This window comes from Humulus lupulus, chromosome 5, assembly GCF_963169125.1.
Source record: "Humulus lupulus chromosome 5, drHumLupu1.1, whole genome shotgun sequence".
NCBI lineage: Eukaryota > Viridiplantae > Streptophyta > Magnoliopsida > Rosales > Cannabaceae > Humulus > Humulus lupulus.
The window spans coordinates 129152689-129170790 of NC_084797.1; positions in this window are offsets into that span (position 1 = coordinate 129152689).

Below are 18102 nucleotides of genomic sequence, written 5' to 3' on the forward strand. Positions count from 1 at the left end.
GCAGAGCAGAGTTGGAAATTCTCTTCGCCGAGAAGCTAGGCGATCTTGTTGCTCCATTGGCGGTGCAGTTCCTTCAAAGGATAAGCTCCACGATGTGCGAGATGACTTCTCCCAGCTTCAGGTATCTTTGGAGCGATAACGAGGCTTCTCTCCTCACAACCTGTCGATACTCAACAACGGAGATAAGCACTTGTCTTTTTTCTTGTCTTGGAGGAAAACTCCCATTTTTTTAACTATGTTTTTGTTTCACTCATTCTCGGGTGTGTGAGGAATCATTGACCAAGGCAGCTGAGGAGGAGAACCCATTCTCGGGCACTTGGGAAAGCACTAATAAAGGCAGCTGAGGAGGCCAAGGTTGCTCGAGAGGAAGTCGCCAAAGCCTTGGTAGAGCCTTCTCAAGCCTTGGAGGATGCTGGTAGTGTGAGGGTTTATGCCCTAAAAGCATGTAGAAAGACTTTTTATTGTTTTAAATAAAAGTACAATTTTATTATATTTGGATGTTATGATTATTTTTTTAAATAATTTATATAAATATCAAGAAAATCCCATATTCATTTATGAGGATTTGATCTTATATTGGTACTAGAGAATTAAGATCATATACAATAAATACAATAGTGAGTAACATATTAAAGTATGAAATCTTTAATGAATGGTTACTAGTACGATTTACTAAGCATACAAGATGCAAGTAGTCTAGATTTAAATTACTGATGTGGATAGACATCTTGGTAAATGTATTGTATATAATAGTGATTATATATGATAGGACCAATATGAATTAACTATCTTTATAAACTTATCATTTTCCATAAAGATTTAACTCTTATCATAATAGATTATCATTTGTAAATCAATCTAAATCTTGAGTGGTCGTGAACTCCTATTTGTGTTTATTGGATCTTTTGATACATTTGTTAATGTCTCTTAATATAATGAGGCTAGTGACTTTTTTTTAGATTCAATATCACGAATGACTGAGAACATGATTTTACAACAATGAAATTCATGCTTTCCTAATGGATCAAATATTGGTTTCCTTAAGGGCTAATTCTGGAACTGAATAGTTATTGAGCTCAAATCTATAATCTGATTATAGATTAATTATTCACTAGTGAATTAATGGTACTTAAGGAACAAGAGGTAATTAGAATGGTAAAATGATAATTTTGACCAACTCTAATTAACGAACCAATAAATAGAGGACAAAACTATGTTTATTAATTATATCAATGGACTACAAGAGAAAAATCTATAAATATAATATTATAAATACTTAGAGTGCAATTCTGTATTTACAGTAGGGTAATCATGGAATTAATAAATAAGGTTATTAGATTAAAAATTTTAATTAATAATATGGTTTATTGGAGCTTCATATTATAGGTCCATGGTCCCCTGGTCGCCTCTGTCCTACATTGTCAAGGGTAAGGAAGCCATAAGGAAGATTTATATAGAGAATGACTAAATTACAAAGGAACTAACTTTCTAGGGCAAGGAAATAATTATGTGATAATTATGGGCAATTGATTAATTGTGAATGAATGAATTAATTAACTATATATTTTTTATTTTGAAAAACTTTATGTTAAAATAAATATTAATCATGTTTGGATTAATATTTGGGAGAGTTTAATTATTATCTTATTATAAGAAATTTATAATAAGATATTTAATTTAAACTGATATCTTTAAGATAAAGTTAATTTTGAATTAAGTAGTACTTATTTTGGGATAAATATCTTGTCTTAAAATTAATTAAACAAACAAATGAGAAAATCAGAGATAGACCCTTGTGGCACAAGCCACTCACTGTGCCACATGTGGCGCCACACAGTGAGTGGCGCCACATGTAGGCTTTTCCCTATTCCTGAGATTTGAATTTTGAATTTCAAGTTAATTTTTTTTATTTAATTATTTTAATTATTATTTTAAATATTATTTAAATTAAATAATTAAAATAGGTTATAACAGATCAATTTACAACCCTTGTAATTTTATATATATTATTTTAAGGGTTGTAAATTTAGAAATACCCAATAGTACTCGGTTCATCATTATTTATTTATTTATTTAAATAAATATTAATTAATGTTTGGTTGATAACATGATCTTGCATTATTCTATTACATGCCATTCATGAAACCCCACAGTTCTGGTTAATCATCCATCTTTTAGAAACATGATAATCTAGAATTGTCATAAGTGTTTATATGAATTGTTTTGGTGAAATCAATTGCATGTAAACTACTCAGTCTTAAATTAGTTAAAAACTTGGTAAATCACACAATAATAAAGACAATAGTTTTTATAGGCCTTTAAGATAACCAACTTTATTTAAAAAATGTTTTAGTAAAGTTAGATAAATGTAATGGGTAATTATTTAGATCACATTACTTGTAGAAACAAGCTCTTTTATAATTATCTGTATTTTGTAATTTGTTATCCCTAAGAAATACAAGGATGATGTGGCGAATGAGAATGAGACACGTGACATCACCAAGCAGGGAAAAATGACAAAGTAATGAGAAAAGATCGACGGACAAAACAGATAGGTCTAGTGTAATGCCCTACTTCCTTAGAGTCGTTACTAAGTGAGTTTAAAAACGTGCATTTAACTCGCTAATCGAGGTTTAAAGTCAAAATTGTAATTTAATCATAAACAAAATTATAAACTTTGAAAATAACTCCATTTACTGAAAATCATAAAGTATTTGACACTTGGGATCCCAAAATACTGTATAGAAATATTTACAACATATAAGTACAAACCAAGTCGACTAGACGACAAAATCTAGGTTTCAGTACAACCATCTCCCAAAATCCACTGGCTGTGGCAGCCAGGCAGGCCAAACATGTACACGCCGCTTCACGCTCTCCGTACTCATGGTTAGTCGATTTTCCCCTTGCCCTTACCTGCACCATAGAGCATCCGTGAGCCGAAGCCCAGGAAGAAAACCCTCACAAGCAAAAACATATGCAAAACAAATACTTAGCATATAGACAGGACATCAATAGGCTAAACACATACGGCCATGCCGTCCCAGGTGCTTTACCAGGCCCTGGGTTTGCGGTCCACACCGTGAGGATATCCCAGGTATCCTTTAGGGTCTCGCCCTGGCAACTCACACTCCACGTGCTCAACGCTGCTCCCGGCCCCTTGCCGCACTCGGCCTTGCACTCAACTAGCCTAACGCCGTTCCCAGCCCCTTGCTGTTCCCGGCCCCTGCCGACCTCGGCCTGCGCCGTTCCCGGCTCTTGCCGAACATTTACATAATTGCATTCATAACATAATAAAACATATACTGAACATTAACAAATTCAATCAAAGGGCTACGCCCTACAATTCAACACATATTGGGCTCAGCCCTGCATACAAGCTCTATGGAAACAGGGGTTTTCTTACCTGCGTCCCAAGCTTTCCGAGCACTGATATCCCGAGCACAGTCCCCTAACTTGAGCCTTGCCGAAACCCTAGTCACAACACATTAACAATATTCATCCATCAGGTTCTAATCCATTAAATAACTTTGAGCCATAAATCTAATCTCCGGGACCTAGAATTCTATCAATCTGGGTGATAAAATCCATCCTGAGCCTTAACCTTTGGGTTCCCAAGCCTAAACACACTTAAAAGCACAAAATGGCACTAAGAGCCGCAGCCCTATGAGGCCATGCCGCGGCCTGCCCCTAAACCCGAGAGCACACCCAAAACAGGGCAAGCGCGTCGCGGCCCGCCCTTCTTCCAGGCCACCCAAATGCTTCGGAGGGATGCGACTCAGCAAGAACAATGTCGCGGCCCGACCCTTCGAACCCAGAAAAATCCTCCATTTTCTCTTCTAAAACCCAGCCGAACATCCATAAAAATCAACCTAACAATCCAAACATTAATCACAGAAATCTTAAAACAATTTCAGCAGCAGAACCTAACAAGAACTTAAGCCAAAAACCTCATCAAACCAAAAATAAATCCTTCACCCAACTACATGCATATTCTAAAACTAGCAGAAACTTCAAGCTAAATCCTTGTAATTTAAAGCTTACCCTTGCTGAACTTAGTCTCTGAATTTGGTCCTTAAGCCTCAAGCTTCTAGCTCCAAAGATTTTCCAGCTTCACTACTTAGTCCTTAGCTTGATTTCACCAAGAATTCTCCAAAGCTTCAAATGGAGAGAAAGAAGAGAAGACAACTTCAAGAGAGAGGGTCCGAACAACAAATTTCTCCCTATCTGTCGGTAGACTCAACACTGGCGTGGTGATCAGTCACCGCTTCAACTCCTTGAAACTGTTCTCACATCTATCCGTCCAGACATACCTTGTCTTCTTCTTTGTCAATTCTGTCAATGGCGTAGCTATTCAGGAGAACCCCTCAACGAACCGCCGATAATACCCCGCTAAACCCAAATAACTTCTCAATTCAGGAACATTGCTCGGTCTAGGCCAATCTCTGACCGCCTCAATCTTACTCGGGTCAACCAGAATCCCCTCCTTACTGACGATATGGCCCAGAAATGTAACTTGTGGTAACAAGAACTCACACTTGCTGAATTTAGCATATAAATTATGCTCCCTCAACCGCTGTAGAACCAACCGCAGATGCTGCTCATGCTCTGTCTCTGACTAAGAATACACCAAGATGTCATCGATGAACACAATCACAAACTTATCCAAATAATCCTTGAAAACCCTATTCATCATGTCCATAAAGGCTGCTGGGGCATTGGTTAATCCAAAGGACATAACCAGGAATTCATAGTGTCCATACCTCATTCGGAAAGCGGTCTTTGGTATGTTTGTTGGGGTTTTATGCCCTAATTAAAACCCAAATTCTTTGTAATCTCATTTTATTATCAATAAAAGAATAGAAATCATTTTTTGACTTGGTCAATCACTTTGCTAACATGTTTTATTTTCATGATTATTTGTTTAATATAAACTTCTATTAAATCCCGAGCATATAGCTAATCTTATTTATAGTGACGTAATCACAGTGGAATATAAATATGATTATATGTTCAAAAATAAGTTAGTCCTAAGATTAGTCAGTGCACCGGATTTACACTGACTTGCCAATCTACGATATGATCTACTTACACATTACAGTGTTATGTTCTTTCCAGAACATTAGCAAAGTAGATAAGATCAGATGTATATGTTACATCGGACATGACCGATATTGACAGTTGATAAGATAAGTAAACATACCGTTATTATCTATTCTAGTCATATCATATAGTTGACCATAGGTCAATTCAATCTCAATTCTGAGTGGTTAGTATTCTAACTGATTGTATTATTTGAGTTCTTTGACTTGTTCGTTACCAGCTTACCCTACGGACTAGCCCATACTTACATCTTGGGAACTCGGTAGTATAATTGAGTGGGAGTGTTAATCATAGATATGAACATATATAGCTTCTGATGAAGAAGTGAAACGATGGTTTCCTTTTAGTTTGGTTCAAGGTGTTAAATGATAGAGATCTCATTTCAGTAATTAAATTAGTTTACTGAAATATCATTTACAAGGAACTAAGTGTTTTAAGGATAAAATACAATGAGGGGTAAAACGGTATTTTAGTCCTATCTCATTGTAGACCGTCTATAGAGGATTGAATGACAATTATGGTTGTAACAATGGATAATTAATAGCGTATCTATATTTGTTATAGAGCGTTCTATGAATTCAAGAGTGCAATTCCGAGTCTATAGTGGAGTCACGAGGAATTAATAAGTTAGTAAATTTATTTGTTAGATTTATGATAACTTATTGGAGCTTGATTTCATAGGCCCATGGTCCCCATTGTACCTTGGTTAAAATCATCTAGATAGTCTCAATTAATTGATTTAATTATCAATTAGAATTATCAAAGTTGACCAGGTCAATTTTGGATAGTTTTACAGAGTTGTGTAATTTTGAGAAGAAAAGAGAAATTATGGCAGATTTATTAATTAAGATAAATTGGTATCTAAATTAATAAATAAATTTAAATCAAGGTTCAAATTATAAATAATTAATTTGATAAAGGATTTAAATAATTATTTAATTAATTAAATCAATAGAAAATAATACATGTCTTGATTTTAAGTCCAATGGGCTTATAATCAAATGGGAAATTTCACGGGCCTATAGCCCATGATAATTTCGACCTAGGGCTTCAAAATAGCTATTATTTTATTGATTTTTTAATTAAATTAAATGGCCTAATCGAGTCTATAAAAGGAGTGCTTAGAGAGAAGATTTAAGAGACGACAGATAAGTCACAAGTCAGATTTTCTGATAGTTTTAGATTCTCTCTAAACACAAGTCATTTTCTAAGCCTCTTTGTTATTTTCTCTTATTCTCTCTATATCTATCTCATGTGTTGAGAATTGCCCACACTAGTCTAGGTGGTTCTAAGGATACATTGGAAGATCGTGAAGAAAATAGAAGATCGGTTCAGTTTCTTGATAATACTCTGCGACAGAGAGGATACAAGAGTTAGAGAAACTGAAGGAATGACTCTTAATTCCGCTGCGTATACTGTAAGTATTATATTATTTGTTTCTCTTTGAATTCAATTTTAGAAACATGTTTTAGGCTATCTTGTATTAATTTGTTTAATATTAAATATAAATGAAAATAAATAAAGATCCTGTATAAATTTTTTCCTACAACTGGCCTCAGAGCTTTTGGTAATATTTATTTTCATGCATGAACATGTTTAAAATTGGATTATATGATATGTTTGAATAATTGGATGGTTTTTCATGTTTTTATGAACATATTGATTTTATGTGAATTTTAGCAATTTTTAGGTAATTTTTGTTGTGTTTTCTATGCTATTAGTTTTTATATATGCTTTATTTTGTGTAAAACATGTTAAAAATTAATTAGAAAATGGTTTTGGTTGAAAAAATTGCACAAAATATTTTTTCGAAATTTTTTGTTCTGGCTGCCATGTGCACGCGCGCGCACACCGTGCGCAGCAGCGCACGCACCCGCGCGCACAGCGCGCCCAGCACGCCTCCGCGCGCGCGCCCAGCGCGCCACCACCCAGCTTCCGCGCGCGCAGCTCCTGTGTGCGTGCGCACATGCCTAGACACCAGCAGCCAGTGAACAGTACCCGTATCGGGTACTGTTCATCAATTAAATTTTTTTTTTTTTTGAAAATTAAAGAAAATTAAAATTGTGGAAATTTATTATTTATAATCAAAACCTAAAATATCTTTTTTGTTTTATCATTTATTATTTTTTTTAAATAAGATATTTTTTTTAGTTGAGATTTAAATAATTAGATATTTTCTACAAACATTCAAATTCAAATTTAAAAATAGACTAACAACTTAATTTTAAATATTTTAATATATTAAAATATTAGAATTATGATATCAGATATTTAAGATATTTTCATTTAAATTCTTGATATTTTTATTAAATCTTTATTTGAAAATATAAATATCTTTTTATTCTATAGTTTTTAATATTTAAATTATTTGAAATTTAAACATTGTTAGTTAGATATTTTTATGGATATTTGAATTTGTTTAACTATTTGAGATATTTTAGGCTTGTTATAACTATTTGTATTTTATTATTTTTAAATGGTTAAAATATTATATAATAGTTGTAACAACACAAGATATTTTTGGAAAATAGTTAAGATATTGATTTTAAAATTTAAAATTGGTTAAATTTTGAAAAATATCATTTTTTTTTCAGCCAATTAATAAAATATTTTTTTTAATAAATGGGATTTAAATTAACTTTGGTTAATTGTTGATAAATCCTATTTAAATTAAATTAATATTTTTTTTTTCAAATTAACCTAAAACCAAGTTGATTGTTGATAAATGAAATTTAAATTAACTATTGTTAATTGTTGATAAATTTCATTTAAATTGACTTATTTTTTGTAAAAATTTAATTAATTTGAATTTTTTTGAATAAATTCTAGATAATTAATTGTGGTATTTTTGCAAACGAAATAAATTATGGTATTTTTGCATAAATTCATAGAATTGCTCATATAGTAACATGATTAGGCCCATCCAATTATAACATGTCTGTTTGCACTATATGTGGTATTTTTGCAATTGGGCTTAGATGCATATAGTGGTCCATATGTTTGTTAGATATATGATATTTTGCCAAATAAAATATTCATAAAAATGATAGGTTTTATTTGGGCCCATTAGAAAATGTAAAGTTTAAATTCCTCTCTTGTGGGTGATTCCACTTGTGAAGGCCCATTTGCTTTGCATGACTATAGTGGGCCTAATCAATTAATAACAATTAATAAAACGAAGGTTTAAATTCCTGTATTTTGGACCTTGTATGGAAGATAGGGGGCCTTTGTAGTGGAAACGACATACTGGACCCAGCCCTCCTCCATACAAACCCAATTGTTAAGGCCCATTTACCTGAGTTGGACTTAATTGTATAGGTTCATTATATTAGTTAAACCTAAATATTGATTAGCAACAAATTAATTCTAAATTAATTGAATTTGTTTCAATGTGACACTTTAGAATTAATAAGAAATTATAGGACTTTGGTTTTAAATTTTTTAATCTGTTTAATTTTTTTTGGAAAACCATAGTCATTAATTTTCTAAAAATAAATAATAAAAATACTAATTCTAATTTTACAATGAGCTTATTTTAAGAATTTTATTCGATCTCCACCGTTGGTTTAACATAGTCAATAGCTTAATGGGGCCTCGAGGCGCTTTGATTCTTCTCCCTACGGAAGGTGTTCATTAGTTATTTTGACAAGGTTAGATTTCGAAAGATAGATAATTATAGGTCAAATTTTACTAGACTCACCCCTACGGTGACTACTAGGACTAAATCTATGATTATTGAAACCGTGGGTCTAGCTCATAAAATAAGAGATTTTGTTTTCTTATTTTGATCGAATAGTAGGTTGTTAATAGTGGTGTCCATTATTAAATGAGTTTACAACTCTATTTAACTAGTGGTATTTTTGACTCTCGCCAACCGGGACAAGGATATCATAGATTAGTTAAAAACCTAAAGAAATAGAGATATGATTGTTTTTGGTATTTTTTTCTCATATCTTACATATTTTTGGTATATGTTGTGCTATTTCTTGAAATTTGTGTGAATAGAAGTTTTATTGAGCAAATGTGATTGATTTCTATTTTATTGATAATTTGTAGTTTTAAGCTAAGTAGTGTTTGTGTCTACTCCCATCCTTTCTCAACTTTCGATGGAGAAACTCACTGGAGAAACCTTCCTTAATTGGAAACAGAATATCAACATAAAGTTGATTGGTGACAACTCTGAATTCGTCATGATTGAGGAATCCCCAGAACGAGCACCGTGTCCGCACGTTAGTGATGGCACCGTCAATGCTTGTGATGGTACCGTAAATGCTTGGATAGCACCGTCTCTGCACGTTCGTGATGGCACCGTAAATTCTCAGATGGCACTGTGTCTGCAAGTTCGTGCTCAACTGAACTATGGTCTGACGCAGCTCATGAACGAGCTTCAGATTATTGAACCTGTCATGGGTGGCCCTAGAAAAGGAGGTGAAAATAAGACTACTGATGTTGCTGCTGATCTAGCTAAGGTTGAAGCTCATCCAGCTTCGTCTTTGAAAGCTAGAAACAAGAGGAAAGGTGGACAAAGCAACAACCCCAAGCCTGCAAAGGCTGCAAATACGAGTGCACAACCACGTGCACAGACGCCTAAGGGGAAGAACATGAAAAACAAAGCTTCTTGAATCGTGGGAGGAAGTGAACGAAGGCGGATTAAAGCTTAGAGTTGGGAACGGAGCGTTCGTTGCGGTCCAAGCTAGAGGAAGAGCTCGTCTGAAGTTCGGAAATAAATTTTTAATTTTAAAAGATGTATTTTTTATTCCGGATTTTAGTAGAAATTTAATTTCAGTTTCCATGTTGCAATTAGAACGATTTGTTATGACTTTCACAAGTTTTAATATATCTATTTCTTTCAATGGATCACAATTGTGAATTGCATGTTTGGAAAACAGGCTTTATATTCTGCGACCTAACGAACCCCTCGCTCTTAATAATGATTTATTCAAAGTAGCTAAACCTAGGACCAATAAATGTCAAAAGACCGATAACAAAAATATGACGTATTTATGGCACTTGAGACTAGGTCACATTGGCTATGATAGGATTCAAAAACTTACAAAGGACGGACCTTTGAGGGAACTCACCTTAGGTGAATTACCTGTCTGTGAATCTTGTCTAGAAGGCAAACTGACCAAGCGTCCATTCTCTGCAAAGGGTGATAGGGCCAAAGAACCACTTGGTCTTGTGCATTCAGATGTTTGTGGACCTTTGAATATACAAGCCAGGGGTGGTTTTGAGTATTTCGTCACTTTCATTGACGATTACTCTAGATACTCATGTCTTTACCTAATGCATAGGAAATCAGAAACATTTTCAAAGTTTCAGGAATTCCTAGCTATGGCTCAGAACCAATTAGGTAAAAGGTTAAAGATCTTGCGATCTGATAGGGGTGGAGAATATTTGGATATGCAGTTCCAAGATCATTTAACTGAACTTGGGATTTTATCACAACTTACTGCCCCAGGTACTCCGCAACAAAATGGTGTAGCGGAACGCCGAAACAGAACTTTATTGGAAATGGTTAGATGCATGCTTAGTTACTCAACTCTACCAACTTCGTTCTGGGGACATACAATTGAAACCGCAAATGACATTCTCAATGTCATGCCGTCAAAATCAATCCCCAAAACACCTTTAGAACGCTGGAATGGTCGTGAACCTAGTTTACGCCATTATAGAATCTGGGGGTGTCCCGCTCACGTTCTGAGGAAAAAGGAGGGAAAGCTAGAACCGCGAACTGAAGTTTGCATGTTTGTTGGCTATCCTAAAGGTACTCGGGATGGAATTTTCTATAGTCCTTCAGAAAAGAAAGTGTTTACTTCTACAAATGCTACTTTTCTGGAAAATGACTATGTCCAGAACTTTAAACCTCGCAGCAAAGTAGTTTTAGAGGAGATGGTTAAAGAATTGACTCCAACCAATGTTCCATCGTCATCAACGCGAGTTGATGATGAAATTCCCACTCTTCATGTACAACCGACGCAAGTCGATTAAAATGAAGAAATTACCACTGTTCCTGAGCAAACAGTCATGGAGCCTCGTCGTAGTGGGAGGGTTTCTAGAAACCCAGTTCGCTATGGTTTGGATGGTGAAACCAATATGGTTGTTGGTGACACTAGTGATGATGATCCATTGTCTTTCAAACAGGCAATGGCTAGCCCTGAAAAGGAACTATGGCTCGAAGCCATGAAACAGGAAATGGAGTCTATGTACTCAAATTCCGTCTGGGATCTTGTAGAAGCACCTAGTGACTTTAGGGCCATTGGGTGCAAGTGGATCTACAAGAAGAAACGAGGTGTTGCTGGAAATATCGAGACTTATAAAGCTCGATTAGTGGCAAAGGGTTATACCCAAAGAGAAGGCTTGGACTATGAGGAAACTTTTAGTCCGGTAGCCATGCTCAAATCCATTCGCATCCTTCTATCCATAGCAGCCGCTCTCGACCATGATATTTGGAAAATGGACGTCAAGACAACTTTTCTTAATGGAAAGCTTGACGAGGTCATTTATATGGATCAGCCAGAAGGATTTAAAGTATCTTGACAAGAAGGAAAAGTTTGTAAGTTAAATAGGTCCATCTATGGACTTAAGCAAGCTTCTTGTTCCTGGAATCTTAGGTTTGATGAAATAATCAAAACCTATGGCTTTGAACAAAATATTGATGAGCCCTGTGTTTACCAACTGAAGGCAAATCAAATAGTGGTATTCCTGGTTCTTTATGTAGATGATATCTTACTCATTGGAAACAATGTTAAGAAATTATCAGATGTGAAGAATTGGCTGAGCACTCAATTCCAGATGAAGGATTTGGGTGAAGCAAGTTATGTTCTAGGTATCCAGATCACCAGGGATAGAAAGAACAAACTTTTAGCTCTATTTCAAGCAGCTTACATTGATAAAGTGCTTGAACGTTTCTCAATGACAAATTCCAAGAAAAGGCGTCTACCGTCCCGCCATGGAATTCATCTTTCAAAGAAGCAGTCTCCCCAGACTCCTGAAGAGGAAGATGCAATGAGAAAAGTTCCTTACGCATCTGCAGTTGGAAGTCTAATGTATGCCATGTTGTGTACTAGACCAGATATCTGCTATGCAGTGGGAGTAGTGAGCAGGTATCAGTCAAACCCAGGACCGGAACATTGGATAGCAGTTAAGCATATCCTGAAGTATTTGAGACGGGCTAGGGATTATATGTTAGTCTACAAGGGTGGTGTTCTGAACCCTGTAGGCTACACCGATTCAGATTTTCAGACTGATGTCGATGACAGAAAGTCTACTTCTGGAATGGTGTTTACTCTTGGGGGTGGAGCTGTGATTTGGAGAAGCGTAAAGCAGGCTGCAATCTCATATTCCACCATGGAGGCTGCGTCAGAAGCAGCTAAGGAAATAGTCTGGCTAAAGAAGTTCTATTTGGATCTTGGTGTTATTCCAGAAATGGATAAACCGCTTGTGTTGTTTTGTGACAATACAGGAGCAATAGCCAACTCGAAAGAACCTCGAAGTCACAAGAGGAGTAAGCATATAGAAATGAAGTATCACATTATTTGAGAATATGTGGCCAGGGGAGATGTGAAGGTTATGAAGATTGCAACTGAAGACAATCTTGCGGATCCGTTTACAAAGACACTACCAGAAGCTACATTTGATAAGCATATCAAGGAGATGGGATTAGTATAATTAAGGCATTAGTTTCAATTAGTGCAAGTGGGAGTTTGTTGGGGTTTTATGCCCTAATTAAAACCCAAATTCTTTGTAATCTCATTTTATTATCAATAAAAGAATAGAAATCATTTTTTGACTTGGTCAATCACTTTGCTCACATGTTTTATTTTCATGATTATTTGTTTAATATAAACTTCTATTAAATCCCGAGCATATAACTAATCTTATTTATAGTGACGTAATCACAGTGGAATATAAATATGATTATATGTTCAAAAATAAGTTAGTCCTAAGATTAGTCAGTGCACCGGATTTACACTGACTTGCCAATCTACGATATGATCTACTTACACATTACAGTGTTATGTTCTTTCCAGAACATTAGCAAAGTAGATAAGATCGGATGTATATGTTACATCGGACAGGACCGATATTGACAGTTGATAAGATAAGTAAACATACCGTTATTATCTATTCTAGTCATATCATATAGTTGACCATAGGTCAATTCAATCTCAATTCTGAGTGGTTAGTATTCTAACTGATTGTATTATTTGAGTTCTTTGACTTGTTCGTTACCAGCTTACCCTACGGACTAGCCCATACTTACATCTTGGGAACTCGGTAGTATAATTGAGTGGGAGTGTTAATCATAGATATGAACATATATAGCTTCTGATGAAGAAGTGAAACGATGGTTTCCTTTTAGTTTGGTTCAAGGTGTTAAATGATAGAGATCTCATTTCAGTAATTAAATTAGTTTACTGAAATATCATTTACAAGGAACTAAGTGTTTTAAGGATAAAATACAATGAGGGGTAAAATGGTATTTTAGTCCTATCTCATTGTAGACCGTCTATAGAGGATTGAATGACAATTATGGTTGTAACAATGGATAATTAATAGCGTATCTATATTTGTTATAGAGCGTTCTATGAATTCAAGAGTGCAATTCCGAGTCTATAGTGGAGTCACGAGGAATTAATAAGTTAGTAAATTTATTTGTTAGATTTATGATAACTTATTGGAGCTTGATTTCATAGGCCCATGGTCCCCATTGTACCTTGGTTAAAATCATCTAGATAGTCTCAATTAATTGATTTAATTATCAATTAGAATTATCAAAGTTGACCAGGTCAATTTTGGATAGTTTCACAGAGTTGTGTAATTTTGAGAAGAAAAGAGAAATTATGGCAGATTTATTAATTAAGATAAATTGGTATCTAAATTAATAAATAAATTTAAATCAAGGTTCAAATTATAAACTCCCTGAATGAAGATCCGATTAGTCTATGTAGGGCCTGAAGCTTGAGAATGACCTCTCAGTCGTGATAACAGCTGTTTCTGCGCTGAAACAATATCCCATCCTAGAAGACCTTCTCGAATCCCTAAGAGGGATGTGGAGAGATGAAAGGTTCAAGGCAACGGATGATCCTTCGAAAGAGTAAGTACAACGAGGGTGATCAAAATGTAAATTCGGAGAGAGGAAGATCGACTAGCCAACCAAAGTAGAGGACTTCCTTGAGATGGTTTGACCACAACTAAGAATGTTCTTAATAATTAATTTGATAAAGGATTTAAATAATTATTTAATTAATTAAATCAATAGAAAATAATACAGGTCTTGATTTTAAGTCCAATGGGCTTATAATCAAATGGGAAATTTCACGGGCCTATAGCCCATGATAATTTCGACCTATGGCTTCAAAATAGCTATTATTTTATTGATTTTTAATTAAATTAAATGGCCTAATCGAGTCTATAAAAGGAGTGCTTAGAGAGAAGATTTAAGAGACGACAGATAAGTCACAAGTCAGATTTTTTGATAGTTTTAGATTCTCTCTAAACACAAGTCATTTTCTAGGCCTATTCTCTCTATATCTATCTCATGTGTTGAGAATTGCCCACACTAGTCTAGGTGGTTCTAAGGATACATTGGAAGATCGTGAAGAAAATAGAAGATCGGTTCAGTTTCTTGATAATACTCTGCGACAGAGAGGATACAAGAGTTAGAGAAACTGAAGGAATGACTCTTAATTCCGCTGCGTATACTGTAAGTATTATATTATTTGTTTCTCTTTGAATTCAATTTTAGAAACATGTTTTAGGCTATCTTGTATTAATTTGTTTAATATTAAATATACATGAAAATAAATAAAGATCCTGTATAAATTTTTTCCAACAATGTCCTCCTCTTTAATCCTTAATTGATGGTAACCTGATCGGAGGTCTTTCTTGGAAAACACTGTTCTTCCCTGTAACTGATCAAATAAATCATCGATCCTAGGCAGTGGATACTTGTTCTTAATGGTTAACTTATTCAGCTCCCTGTAATCAATACACATCCTAAGAGATCCATCTTTCTTCTTTACAAACAACACTGGAGCACCCCATGGCAAGAAACTCGGTCTGATGAACCCCAAATCAAGTAACTCTTGCAACTGAATCTTCAACTCCTTTAACTCTGCTGGAGCCATTCTGTAAGGTGTCCTAGATACTGGCTCCGCTCTTGGTACCAACTCTATAACAAAGGCAAATTTGCCAGAAACAAATCCGGAAACTCACACACCAATCTAGTCTCACCCGGTCCAACCGACACCACCCTAGAGGTGTCAACAACGCTCGCTAGGAATCCCATGCAACCTTCCTGCATCAGGTCTCTAGCCTTCAATGCTGAAATTATTGGTACTCGCAGTCCACTAACTGTCCCCACAAACACAAAGGGTACCTCCCCTTCCGGTTCAAAAGTCACCATTCTGCGCTTGCAGTCAATCGTTGCCCCATACTTCGATAACCAATCTATCCCTAGAATCATATCAAAGTCGTCAATCTCTAACTCAATCAAATCAACAGACAATTCCCTACCATCTATCTCTACTGGCAATGCTCTAATCCATTTCCTAGAGAATACTAGTTCTCCTGTTGGCAGCAAAGTCTGGAATCCCCTAGCATACACACCACTAGGTCTACAAAGCTGGTCTATCACTCTAGCAGATACAAATGAATGGGTAGCCCCCAAATCAAATAATGCAGTGTACAAAGAACCAGCACTAGAGATCTGACCTGTCACAACTGAGGGACTAGCCTCCGCCTCAGTTTGAGTCAAAGGAAATACCCTGGCAGGAGCAAGACTGTCACTCTGCTTCAACTCATCTTTCTTGACTTGAGGACAATCCCTCTTCAAATGACTGGCACTCCCATAGACAAAGCAGGCCTTGATCCTACACTCACCCTAATGTCGATGTCTGCACCGTGGACACATTGGGAAACTCCTCCAGTTGTCACTTCCACCCTGATGACTAGTAGAAACACCCCGTGCCCTCCTATCTGAACTGGGAGGAACAAAGGAATCTGGGGCCTTTCTCTTTTGCTCACTAGAGCTACACCCCCGATTGGATCCAATAAAAGGAGGCACTGTCCTCCTGGCATTGTGCCTAACAACGGTTTCCTTCCAGATCTGATCCTCGGCCCCCTCAGCTGTAAGGGCCTTGTCTACAACCTGAGTGTAAGTAGTAGTCTCTGGATCCAAGGTAATCTTCACATCATGGGCAATCATAACATTCAATACCTGTATGAACCTATCCCTTCTTGCCGCATCAATCATCACTAAATTTGGCGCAAACTTTGCCTATCTATCAAATCTCAAAGCATACTCAGTCACGGTCAACCGATTCTGAGTTAGGTTGATGAACTCGTCAACCTTCGCAGCTCGAACTGCCACATTGTAATACTTCTCATTGAATAAGTTTCTGAACTCTTCCCAAGTCATAACTGTTACGTTCCTTCTCTGAACTACCACGTCCCACCAGATGCGGGCATCCTCTCTGAACATGTAGCTAGCACAAGCTACCCTCTCATTTCCCTGAACTCTCATAAAATCCAGAATTGAGGAATCATATTTATCCACTGCTCTGCACGCAGTGGGTCTGATCCACCTTCAGAGGTGGGAGGATGCTATTTCCTGAACCTCTCATACAAAGGTTCCCACTTATTCTCCATAACAGATTGAATCGGCACTGGCACCACAACCTGCTAAACTGGCAGCCCAGTGACCTGAGGTGAGGCCTGTTGCCTCAACTGTCGAAGCTCTTCCTCTATTCGCTGCAGTCTCGCTTCCATCTCAGCAAACATCTCTTGCCAATTCTGTGGGGCAGGTGGAGAGTCCTGACCCTGGTTGTCATCCTCGACCCTACTGCCGCGGAGTCTAGATGATTGTCGAGGCATCTCAACAAATATGCCTCCAACCAACGACGCCGCTCACCAGGCATGATAACAACATCCAAAACCACCTCCCAAACACATTAGCTATCCACAAACAGTAATTCACATAACATACAGATAACATATAACACACAATGGGCCATGCCCTGGCATCATGCATATGTTACTCATTCATCATGCTCTATATAAAATAAGCAGGCAAACAGGGCATTCAAGCACATATTCAAGCATATTAGTCAATCATACCAACCCACCCTGAGTCGAGCTTGTCACTAACAGCGAGCGTACATGTTCAGTCAATCTCTAGAACCATAAACCTTGGCTCGCTCTGATACCAAGTTGTAACGCCCTACTTCCTTAGAGCCATTACTAAGTGAGTTTAAAAACGTGCATTTAACTCGCTAATCGAGGTTTAAAGTCAAAAGTGTAATTAAATCATAAACAGAGTTATAAACTTTGAAAATAATTCCATTGACTGAAAATCATAAAGTATTTGACACTTGGGATCCCAAAATACTGTTTAGAAATATTTACAACATATAAGTACAAACTAAGTTGACTAGACGACAAAATCTAGGTTTCAGTACAACCATCTCCCAAAATCCACTGGCTGTGGCAGCTAGGCAGGCCAAACATTTATGCCCCGCTTCACACTCTCCGCACTCATGGTTGGTCGATTTTCCCCTTGCCCTTACCTGCAACACAGAGCACCCGTGAGTCGAAGCCCAGCAAGAAAACCCTCACAAGTAGAAACATATGCAAAACAAATACTTAGCATATAGACAGGCCATCAATAGGCTAAACACATACGACCATGCCGTCCCAGGCGCTTTACCAGGCCCTGGGTTTGCGGTCCACACCGTGAGGATATCCCAGGTATCCTTTAGGGTCTCGCCCTGGAAACTCGCACTCCATGTGCTCAACGCTGCTCCCGGCCCCTTGTCGCACTCGGCCTTGCACTCAACGAGCCTAATGCCGTTCCCAGCCCCTGCCGACCTCGGCTTGCGCTATTCTCGGCTCTTGCCGAACATTTACATAATTGCATTCATAGCATAATAAAACATATATTGAACATTAACAAATTCAATAAAAGGGCTACACCCTGCAATTCAAACATATTGG